The sequence below is a fragment of the Camelus bactrianus genome, chromosome 1 (genome assembly GCF_048773025.1).
Source record: "Camelus bactrianus isolate YW-2024 breed Bactrian camel chromosome 1, ASM4877302v1, whole genome shotgun sequence".
Taxonomy (NCBI): domain Eukaryota; kingdom Metazoa; phylum Chordata; class Mammalia; order Artiodactyla; family Camelidae; genus Camelus; species Camelus bactrianus.
The window spans coordinates 148,046,727-148,058,297 of NC_133539.1; the positions used below are offsets into that span (position 1 = coordinate 148,046,727).

At 53.4% G+C, this 11,571-nt stretch overlaps 2 long non-coding RNA genes across 3 annotated transcripts; one reads left to right on the forward strand and one right to left on the reverse strand.

Annotated features, from left to right (window-relative positions):
- Positions 1-2,664: 2,664 nt before the first annotated feature.
- Positions 2,665-4,434, reverse strand: LOC141579082 (uncharacterized). The gene is made up of 2 exons (XR_012510106.1): positions 4,294-4,434; positions 2,665-4,164 (listed from the first exon to the last, which is right to left on the reverse strand). It is a non-coding gene; the product is annotated as an uncharacterized LOC141579082 (long non-coding RNA).
- A 156-nt stretch (positions 4,435-4,590) lies between these two features.
- On the forward strand, positions 4,591-7,130 carry LOC141579083 (uncharacterized). Of its 2 annotated transcripts, none has more exons than XR_012510111.1 (2): positions 4,591-5,173; positions 5,209-7,130. It is a non-coding gene; the product is annotated as an uncharacterized LOC141579083 (long non-coding RNA). The 2 variants fall into 2 exon arrangements; XR_012510110.1 differs by having other exon boundaries at positions 5,214-7,130.
- The last annotated feature ends 4,441 nt before the right edge of the window (positions 7,131-11,571 follow it).

Consider the following 11,571-nt stretch of genomic DNA (forward strand, 5'->3'; position numbering starts at 1 on the left):
GCTTCCCGTCATGGAGGGATTTTTATTTTGCATGCTTGGCTTAAGTAAGTAAGTAAGTATGTATGTATGCATGTTTGTTTGTTTGTATGTATGTATGTATGTATGTGGTGTGTGTATGCGTGCGTGTTACGTGTCTATGGACTTGATTTGTGCTCTTTTCTTGGTGAGATTGGCCGGAGGTTTGTCGATTTTATGGACTCTTTCAAAAAAACAGCTTTTGGTTTGATTTCTTCCTTTTCTTTTCTTTTCTTTTTCTTTCTTTTTCTTTCCTTCCTTCCTTCCTTCCTTCCTTCCTTCCTTCCTCCCTCCCTCCCTCCCTTTCTTTTTCTTTCTTTCTTTCTTTCTTTCTTTCTTTCTTTCTTTCTTTCTTTCTTTCTTTCTTTCTTTCTTTCTTTCTTTCTTTCTTTCTTTCTTTCTCTTTCTTTCTTTCTCTTTCTTTCTTTCTTTCTTTCTTTTCTTTCTTTTCTTTCTTCTCTCTTTTTATTTTAACCTCTACTTTAATGATTTCCTGATCTTTAGGATTTCCTTCCTTCTGCTGACTTTTGGGTGTTTCTGCTCTTCTTTTTTTTAGTTCTTTCAGCTGGTGGGTTCGATTGTTTCTTTGAGATCATTCTTCATTTTTTAGGAAGGCCTGTATCGCTATAAAGTTCCCCCTTAGTGCAGCCTTGGCTGCGTCCCATAAGTTTTGGGTGGTTGGGTTTTCATTTTCATTTGTATCAAGGTTCTCTTTGCTGTTGTTGTTGTTGTTGTTGTTGTTGTTGTTGTTGTTGTTGTTGTTGTTGTTGTTGTTGTTGTTGTTGTTGTTGTTGGGTTTTTTGTTTATTTCAACTCATTGATTTCATCATTCACCCGTTGGTTTTTCGATAGCATGTTGTTTCATCTCCATGCTTCCCCTCCCCCCCCCCGCCTTTAGTTAGCTTTTAGTTGGCTTCTGTGACTCACTTGTACGTTTTGGAGTTCGGTTGACCCTGTTTGGAAGTCTATTCACCTATGGCTATAACTGTATGAAACAGATAGTAATAGAATCTCAAACCCATCTAAAAGAGAAAGAAAGGAAGGAGAAGGGGGAAAAAAAAAAAGTCTCTATTATTTTCTTGCTTCCCTCTGCCACTCTTAATGATTTAGATGTCTTCTTTTACAATTTTGTGTTTATTCTGTTTGGAATGAATGGTAGTGATCACCTTTCCGGTGATGAGTGTCTCATTTTTGTACCATCCTCCTTCTTCTCTATTTAGAGTAGACCTGTTGATGTTTCTTTTAGCATGGGTTCAGTGTTGCTAAACTCTTTTCGTTTTTGCTTGTCTGTGAAGTTCTTTACCTCCCCTTCTATTCTAAAGGATAGCTTTGCTGGATAGAGTATCCTAGGCTGCTTCTTTTTGTTTGTTTTGTTTTGTTTTGTTTTGTTTTGTTTTTCATTCAAGAATTTCAATAGATCTTGCCACTCCCTTCTGGCCTGTAGTGTTTGTGTAGAGAAATCCGCTGAGAGCCTTATGGGGGTTCCCTTGGAACTCACTCTTTATTTTTCTCTTGCCGAAAGGCATTTAGGATCATTGCTTTATCCTTGACTCTGGCCATCTTGATTAGCCTATGTCTTGGTGTGGGCCTGTTTGAGTTCTTTCTGTTGGGTACCCTCTGAGCCTCCTGGACTTGGATATCTGATTCCTTCTTTAGATTTGGGAAATTTTCAGTCATGCTTTCTTCGAATATCTTTTCCGTCCCCTTGGTTCTTTCTTCCCCTTCTGGAACCCCTATTGTGCGTAGATGGGCACGCTTTCGAGGGTCCCTTAGGTCCCTAAGATGGTTTTCGTTGTTCTTTATTGGTTTTTCTCTCAGCTGTTCTGATTGGGTTCTTTCTGTTGTCCTGCCTTCTAGGCCACTTATTCCTTCCTCTGCGTGATCTAGCCTGCTTTGGACAGCCTTTAGACCAGTTCTCATTTCAGCCAATGAGTTGACCAGTTCTCCTGGACTCTTCTTTATAGCTTCGATTTCGTTTTTGACGTATAGTATATCTCTCAACACTATCTCTTGGAGTTCCTTCAGGACTTGGATCACTCCTTTTTGGAAATCTTGATCGAGCGGGCCATCCACGTCTATTTCATGGATCGTGCTTTCAGGGAATTTCTCTGGCTCTTTTAATTGGGAGTGGTTCCTCTGCTTCTTCATAATGCTCCTATCTCTCTGGCACTGTGGCTTAAGGAGTATCAGTTATCTATTGGGGTCCTTAAGGAGTTTATGTATTTATCGAAAGCCTAGGCAGGAATAAAACTTTAAAAGAGAGAGGGGGATAGGGGGAGAGAGAGAGAGAGAGAGAGAGAGAGACAGAGACAGAGACAGAGGGGGAGAGGGAGAGAGGGGGGTGGGGGGCAGGATGTTAAAAGAATGGAGAAAAAAAGGTTTGAAAACAGTGTACGATCAATAATAGAAGAGCAAGTTGAAGCAGAATAGCAATTGAGTTGAGACGTCTTCTAAAAGCCTTTAAAAACAGATAGAAAAGATCAGAAAATAATATACAATTGTTTCAAAAGTAAATTTTTAAAAGGTAATCGGAAATAGAACAGATTTTAACAAAAGATAAAACAGAGGATTTTAAAAGACGGGAGAAAGAAAAGGTTTGAAGACAGTGTGTAATCATGAATAGAAGAGTCAGTGGAAGCAGAATAGCGATCGAGTTGAGACGTCTTTTAATAACCTTAATAAAAAGGAGGAAAAAATTCGAGAAACAATATTTGAAACCTGTGAATAACCAGTAACAGGAGATCAAAACCAAGAGAATGAAAAAGGGAAGGGGGTGGATGTTTAAAAATAATACTAATAAAGACTTGAAATGAAACATTTAAAAGGGATTAAAGCCGTAAACGTATACGACTGTTCAAAAGTAAAGGTTAAAAAGGTAACAGAAGGTAAAACCGATATAAAAGAGATTAAAAAAGAAAAAGGAAAAGAAAAAAAAAAAAAAGAGGAAAAAAAAAAAAGGATGTGTTCTCCTGGAGACGGTGCGCTCTTAACGGTTTCACCGAGAAGTCTTTCTGTCGTCGCCCTGTTTCGTGAACTCAGCTTGCTGTTTCCGCGGGCCCTCCGTCGGCGCCCTCGTGTGTGCTGCCCTCGGTGCCTGTGGGCAAGTAGATCGCACCCCCTCCTGGCACCGCGGTCGGAGGGTGGCTGGCCGCCTGCCCTCTCCCGGCGCCGGTCGCTCCGCTGCTCTGTGCGGCTGTGTGCTCCGCCTCGGGTCGGGTCGGCGCTCCTCTCCGTAGGTGGGCTCGGGGGAGACCGTGGAACCGCCCCGCCCCTGCTGCGTTCCAAAACTCGGCTCCTTCTTAGTCTTGGTGGCGCGAGTTCTCTGAGGTACCGGGGCAGATATATAATATCTGCCTCAGGCTGAAAACGAGTCTCAGTCCTGCCTAGGAGGTTGCAGAGCCCCCGGGTGCGGATTCGAGTCTCGGCCCCGCCCCCGCTCCCGCCCCCGCCCGCGCGCTGCGCGCCGCGCGCCAGGGGCTATGGCGGCTGTGGCTGCGCCCCGCCTCTCTTCTCGCGAGAAGGGCCGGTGATGGCGCCGCGGGTCTGAGGAGATGGAGGCTACGGCGCCCCTCCCCCCAGGGCACACCGGCCGTGTTGCTTTGCCTTTCTTTCCCCGTAATGGAAAGAAAGTTGGGGGGGCGGGTTGTTCTGCTCTGTATCCCCTCCCGGCCACGGCGCGTGGTGCCGCCGCCACGGTCCTCCGCCCGGCTCGTGCGGCCTGTCCCGGCCCCCGGCTGCCGGCCTGCGACTCGGGCTGGGTGTCGCGGGGACCCTCTGTGCCCGTTTCACTTGGGTCGGTCGGTCAAGGGGCGCTCCGGGCAGATCTGAGACTCGGAGGCTCCCCCACCGTCCCGTCGGCCTCTCCGTTGGAGAGGGGGAGGTTTGGTGAACGAGCCCTATTCCTCCTCTGCCGGTCCCTCCCGCACTGTTTTGCTTTTGACTCTTTCTTTTCTCCTTTTCTCCTACCAGATTTTGGGCGTCTTTGTCTTTCGAAGAGGGCGGTGTTCTGTCGGAGTTCCGCAGGTGGTCTGATTGGCCGAGTGGGTCCGTCGATGTGAGTTTTGGTGTATTTGTGGGAGAGGGTGAGCTACGAGCGTCCTTCTACTCCGCCGTCTTGCTTCTTCTCGGGTTATTTTTGAAGAGTAGGTGCTGGGGATTGAACCCTGGACCTTTATTTTTTGCATGCTAAGCATGGGCTGTACTGCCTGATCTCTAGACCCTCCCCACCGCAACCCCCCCCTTTCCCACCGCCTCCATAGTACTCGATGAATCTCCTACCTAGATATCCATGCTTCCTTGGAATAGGGCCGTCGTTTTCTTCATCGGATTGATGCACGTCTGTGGATTCGTCTCGTTTCTCTCCACTGCGGTGGGTGGCATCGGGGCGTGGGGTGGGGTGGAGTGGCGTGGGCTGGGAACAGTTCTTCACGTGTAGAGGTGGAGCGGAGCGATGAGGATGGTGACTGTTTCCCCGAGTGCTCGCGCCGGGTGATGGAGGCCTGTGGTCTGACTTGGAAGAGGACTCGGGTGACCAGAACAGAGCCTGTGTGGGGTCGTTGTGGAGGGAGGAACTCCACCCCCCCCAGCCCCAGCCAAGGCACTCGTACCTCATCGAGGGACGGTCGGCCGAAAACAAACGAAAGCTGTCAGAGGTTTGGGGGTGGGGGTGAAGGGGTGTGTGTGTGTGTGTGTGTGTGTGTGTGTGTGTGTGTGTGTGTGTGTCTGTGTGTGTCTGTGTGTCTGTGCCTGTGTGGTGTGTGTGGTGTGTGTGTGTGTGTGTGTGTGTGTGTGTGGTGTGTGTGTGTGTGTGGTGTGTGTGTGTCCCCGTTCCCCGTACCACGGTCTCTGGTCGAGGCCCCCACGAGCGGAGAAACGCACGCCAGGCCGTCCGTGCTCCTGGTTGTCCGGCCGCGTGTCCCTGCCACCCAGAGATCCCGAACCGTCCCGCTCGCTCCCCTGCCATGTGCCTTGTGCCACCTTCCTGTCGGCCGGGCGCTATTTTAGACCCTGCGAAGAAGTCGACCGGACGGCCAGGCCGGGCCGGGCCGAGCCGAGCCGAGCTGAGCCGATCTGAGCCGAGCCCTTCCAGGCTGGGGTGGGTGGTGCTGGGTTCAGAGGAGTGGGGTACAAGCGGGAGGCGGGCGTCGATGGAGGGGAGGTGGAGGGGGAGGGGGAAGGGAGAGGAAAGGGGAGGGGAGGGGGAGCAGGGATGACGATGGTCTGGGGCTTGGCGTGTGGGGTGGGGGTGGGAGGGATGGTAGCCATCCTATGACTTTCTCTCCCTACCCCGCCTTTTGCAAGTCTGTTAGAGTGACAAGGTGGTGCTGGTTTCTGGCTGGTGCACACCATAGTGATTCTGTTCTTCTTTTTCCTGGTCTTTTTCAGGAACCCTCGTCCCGAGGGACTGAATCTAGTGCCCTGTGCTGCGCGGTACGACCTAGGGGTCGAATCTGCCAGGAGAGGACTTACAAGGATTTCGAGGATCCTGGAAAACTGCTACCATCCAGAATCCTACATGGATGTTCAAGATCTTGTGGATGGACGGACGGACGGACGGACGGAAGACGGATCGAATGGAGGCCCCGCCCCATCCCCTGGACCCCTTGGCCCAGGAGGATCGTGATGGGTCTGGAAAGGACTCTTCCGACGAGGGTCTCGGGATGGACTTTCTCTGTCCGCGGAAGGTGTTTCTGCACAAAGAGGAAGAGAGGGGCGTTCTCGGCCAGAGAGCCCGAACCGCCTCCTTTCAGGGATCCGCTCCAGTCAGGGTTGGGGTCGGGGTCAGAACGCAGCCACCGACAGCTCCCCTCCCTCGTCTTGGCTCTCCAACTTGGGAAACCCTCCTCCCTGCCCCCTCACCCATCTTCTCTTCAGCCGGCCTCCAGCTTCCCCGTGCCAACCACCTCTCTCATGCTGCCGGACTTTCCTCCTCCTTGGGCTGCCAGGAAGCTCTCCCGCTCCTCCACGTGCTTTGGCATGGAATCCCTGACAAACACAAGCGGTGCTGGTGGGCGGGGCCGCGGGCGGTGGCAGAAGGACTCCCTTCATCTTATGGGAGCGATTTTTATCTCCATAGAGGTGGCGATTGAGAAAACACATAAAATCACTCAGAAGAATACCCATGTGTAGTATCCCTGACCTAGATCCGTGTCTGTCTGTCTGTCTGTCTGTCTGTCTCTCTCTCTCTCTCTCTCTCTCTCTCTGCCTCTCTCTGCCTCTCTCTCCGTTTCGCTATTCTGTGTGTGTGTGTGCGCGCGCGCGCATTCGTGTCTGTCTGTCTCCCTTGTCTCTCTTTCCTCTCCTCTCCCCTCCTCTCCTCTTCCCTGTTCTCCCCCCTTCCCCCTCACCCCTCCACTCCTCTCTTCTCCCCTCCACTCCTCTCCTCTCCCTCTTCTCCTCTCCCCTCGCCTCTTCTCATTTCCCCTCCCCTCCCCTCTTTTCCCTCCTCTCCTTTCCTGTCCCCTCCCCTTTTATCCCTGCTCTCCTCTGCTCTCTCCCTCTCTCCCTCTCTCTTTCTCTCTCCCTCCCCCCCTTCATTTCCCTCCCTCCTCCCTACCCCCCCAACCCCTACCTTCACAGGGCCTCATAGATTGCAATCGGTTTCCATGAAATGTGATGAAGAGGGAATGAATTTTAGAATGATATCCCCATGCCATCGAATCCTTCTTCCCCAGGGATAGCGACTTATTTGTGGTCGTGTTTGTTTTTGTTTTTCTTGTTGTTGTTTTGGGGCGCATCGAGGGCGCAGGAGGCGTTGGGAGTGAGGGTGATGTTTCTCTTTCTGTCTGTCTCCTCCTTAGGACGGATTTTAAGAGGAGGGAGGACTCACAGAAATCTACCATCTTGTCTCGTACTGCAGCTGTGTTTGAGCTTCCTATACGATCTGGGTGGAACACTACCCACCCTCACCTCAAGCCGCCATTGCCGCCCCCTCAGCCCCCTGCAACCCCGTCCAGTCCCACACTTGGCGCTGTGGTTGGGCATGGGGGGATGTTGGCGGGGTGGTGGTTGGTGGGGGGTGGGGTGGTGGAGGAAACCAGAAAACAGACCACTGTGGCACGTGGGTGACTCGGGCTTCAGGGTGAAGGAGGATGAATAAAATGGCCGGAATTAGGCTAACGGATTGCTTCTTCTTTTTTTGGCGGGTGGGGGAGGGGAGGATCATTAGGTCATTCATTCATTCATTCACTCATTCATTTGCTGGGGGGGGTGTCATTCGGTTTCTTATGCTCGCCCTGAAAACGGTCAACTGTCCTGACTGACTGGTTGCTGCTCACGGTTCCAGGCCTGTTGTTGAAACTGGAAGCTATCGATCTTACTGTTTCTACTGTATTTCACTCATTGAAAGTCATCATCATGCTGGGTCTCTGAGTCTTTCTCCGAGGAGAAGGTCGGTCACGGGACTAATGACCTGACAAAATAGCCTGAGTGACCAAGAATGCCACACCTTGAGTGCTTATGAGATAACGAGATCTAACCACCAGCCTCTATAGAATGGGTCACCTGGAGGCATCGTGACACCATTCTGAGTCTTCTGATGAGGAAATGATTCTGTGGATGGTGATCGATGCCCGATTGTTTGAGCTATGGCTCTAGAACCACCCCACCCACTCCATCCCCAAGGTGGGTACACAGTTTTGAAGACGCTAGCCTGCTGTGAATCCCCTTTGCCCGGCAGAGCGATAAAATGGCCTCTTTGCTCCTAAGCTCCAAGACATTTTCTCTGGATTCTTGGGCTCGTCGGGGATGGGGGCCGATCTTTTGGCAACAAGCGTGCTTCAGAAACAGCGGATGCCCGAGAAGGACAATCTGCCTCTCCCTCTTCTTCCGGTCCTGAAATTGGGAGGAAAAAAAATCGCTTCTCCTGGAAGCCGGAGTCTGGAGCACGCCATCCGGAGGGACTTCTGGCTTGGCCTTCTCCTGGGGTGGGGGGGGGAGGGCACGCCACTGCACGTGTTCTTTGTCAACTCCCTGTTTCTCTCTTCTCGAGTTATCTCTTTGGGGCGGCTCCCACACTGGGTGAAAACAGACAGACAGTGTGGTATGTCTCCCTACCCCACACTTCGCCCCCAAATGACTGATCTCCTGTCACATCAGAATCACCACTTGTTTTCCAACGTGGCTTTTTGGATCCTGGAGGACTTGTAAAGGAAAAGCCCAGCTGGGCTAACAAGCTAAAGTCACAAATCTAAGTGTGATAAGTGTCCGTTTACTGATCTAAGATCTGCTGGGCTAACTCGTAAATCTATAATTTAGTGTCAGTTTACTGGGCTAACCAGCTAACTCGTAAATCCAAGCTCAACAAGTGTCAGTAACGTGATCTGTTCCAAATTGATAAGCTCCAGTGTACTGATCCTTTGCTTTTTGTTGCTTGAGCCTTATTGGCGAATAGACCCATATTTGTAATTAACCCTATGAAACCTCATGTGCACGTCTTGGAGGTGCTCAGAGCTTCGGAGCAGAAGCCCCTCTGAGCAGGCCGGCGTAATAGATCTGATTACTCCAACCCCCCGACTGGTGCTTGTTTCTTGGCTGGCCTGTCATTTCCGTAAAAGACATTTTCCCACCCACTCGGGCGCGTTCTGGAATTCTGAGTGTTGGGAGGTTCCGTCCTCTGTCTGCAGTGCCTGGGATCTCCTAGGAGCCCTCCGCTTGTTTTCCCTGAGTGTCTCCAAGTGCGGGCTGCCGGGGAAATGCGGGGGTTGGGCTGGAAATGCAGGTAGCATCTAGTGCCTCACTCTGGAGAGGGGAGGTAATTAGCGGAATTCCCCCTGCCAGGGAACAGCGGTGACACCAGGCAGCTGCGTGGAGGGCGTCCCCAAACCTCCCCCACCCACACATCCGCGTTCCGGAATTCTGAGTGTGGGGAGTTTCCGTCCTTTGTCTGCAGCGCCTGGGATCTCCTAGGAGGCCTCCGCGTGCCTTCCCCAAGTGTATTCTAGTGCGGGCTGAAAGGGAATGGCCGGGGTTTGTCTGGAAATGCAGGTAGAATCTAGTGCCTCCCCCTGGACTTATGAGGTAATTAGCGGAATTCGCCCTGCCAGGGAACACCTGTGATACCAGGCAGCTGCGTGGAGGGCGGCCCCAAACCTCCCCCACACACTCGGCCGCGTTCCGGAATTCTGAGGGTGGCGAGGTTCTGTCCTCTGTCTGCAGAGCCTGGGATCTCCTAGGAGCCCTCCGCGTGTCTTCCTCGAGTGTCTCCTTGTGCGGGCTGCCGGGGAAATGCGGGTGTTGGGCTGGAAACGCAGGTAGCATCTAGTGCCTCCCCCGAGACACATGAGGTAATTAGCGGACTTCACCCTGACAGGGAACACCTGTGACACAAGGCAGCTGCGTGGAGGGCGGCCCCAAACCTCCCCCAAGCACTCGGCCGCGTTCCGGATTTCTGAGTGTGGCGAGGTTCCGGCCTCTGTCTGCAGCGCCTGGGATCTCCTAGGAGCCATCCGCGTGTCTTCCCAGAGTTTCTCCTAGTGCGGGCTGCCGGGGAAAGGCGGGGGTTGGGCTGGAATTTCAGGAAGCATCTCGTGCCTGTCCCTGGACAGATCAGGTAATTAGCGGAATTTCCAGTGCCAGGGAACAACTGTGACACCTGGCAGCTGCGTGGAGGGCGGCCCCAAACCTCCCCCACCCACTCGGCCACTTTCCGAAATTCTGATTGTGGCGAGGTTCCGTCCTCTGTCTGCAGCGCCTGGGATCTCCTAGGAGCCCTCCGTGTGTCTTCCCCGAGTGTCTCCTAGTGCGGGCTGCCGGGGAAATTCGGGGGTTGGGCTGGAAATGCAGGTAGCATCTAGTGCCTCCCGCTGGACAGATCAGGTAATTATCGGACTTCTCCCTGCCAGGGAACACGTGTGATAGCAGGCAGGTGCGAGGACGGCGGCCCGAAACCTCGCCCACCAAATCGTCCACGTTCCACAATTCTGAGTGTGGCTAGGTTCCGTCCTCTTTGTACTGCGCCTGGGATCTCCTAGGAGCCCTCCGCGTTTCTTCCCCGAGTGTCTCCTAGTGCGGGTTCCCGGGGAAATGCGGGGGTAGGGCTGGAAATGCAGGTAGCAAGTAGTGCCTCCCCCTGGACTGATGAGGTAATTAGTGGATTTCCCCTTGCCAGGGAACACCTGTGACACCAGGCAGCTGCGTGGGTGGTGGCCCCAAACCTCCCCCACCCACTCGGGCGCGTTCCGGAATTATGAGTGTGGCGAGGTTCCGTCCTCTGTCTGCAGCGCCTGGGATATCCTAGGAGCCCTCCGCGTGTTTTTGCCGAGTTTCTCGTAGTGCGGGCTGCTGGGGAATTGCGGCGTTTTGGCTGGAAATGCAGGTAGCATGTAGTGCCTCCCCCTGGACTGATGAGGTAATTAGCGGACTTCCCCCTGCCAGGGAACACCTGTGACAACAGGCATCAGCGTAGAGGTCAGCAACAAACCTCCCCCACCCACTCGGACGCGTTCCGGAATTCTGAGTGTGGATAGGTTCCGTCCTCTGTCTGCAGCGCCTTGGATATCCCTGGAGCCCTCCGCGTGTTTTCCCCGAGTGTCTCCTAGTGCGGGCTGCCGGGGAAAGGCGGGAGTTGGGCAGGAAAGGCAGGTAGCCTCTAGTGCCTCCCCATGGACTGATGAAGAAATTAGCGGAATTCCCCTTGCCAGGGAACACCTGTGACTCCAGGCAGCAGCGTGGTGGGCGGCCCCAAACCTCCCCCACCCACTCGGCCGCGTTCCGGAATTTTGAGTGTGGCGAGGTTCCGTCCTCTGTCTACAGCGCCTGGGATCTCCTAGGATCCCTCCGCGTGTCTTCCCCGAGGGTCTCCTTGTGCGGGTTCCCGGGGAAATGCGGGGTAGGGCTTGAAATGCAGGTAGCTACAAGTCCCTCCCCCCGGACTGATGAGGTAATTAATGGATTTCCCTTTGCCAGGGAACACCTGTGATACCAGGCAGCTGCGTGGTTGGTGGCCCCAAACCTCCCCCACCCACTCGGACGCGTTCCGGAATTCTGAGGGTGGCGAGGTTCCGTCCTCTGTCTGCAGCGCCTGGGATCCCCTAGGAGCCCTCAGCGTGTCTTCCCCTAGTGTCTCCTAGTGCGGGCTGCCGGGGAAAGGCGGGGGTTGGGCTGGAAATGCAGGTAGCATCTAGTGCCTCCCCCTGGACAGATGAGGTATTTAGCGGACTTCCCCTTGCCAGGGAACATATGTGGCACCAAGAAGCTGCGTGGAGGGCGGCCGAAAACCTCCCCCACCCACTCGGACTCGTTCCGGAATTCTAAGGGTGGCGAGGTTCCGTCCTCTGTCTGCAGCGCCTGCGATGTACTAGGTGTCCTCCGGTTGTCTTCAACGAGTGTCTCCTAGTGCGGGCTTCCGGGGAATTGCGGGGGCTGTGCTGGAAATGCAGGTTGCATCTAGTGCCTCCCCCTGGACAGATCAGGTAATTAGCGGACTTTACCCTGCTAGGGAACACCTGTGACACCAGGTAGCTACGAGGACGGCGGCCCCAAACCTCCCCCACCCACTCGGCCGCGTTCCGGAATTCTGAGGGTTGCGAGGTTCCGTCCTCTGTCTGCAGCGCCTGG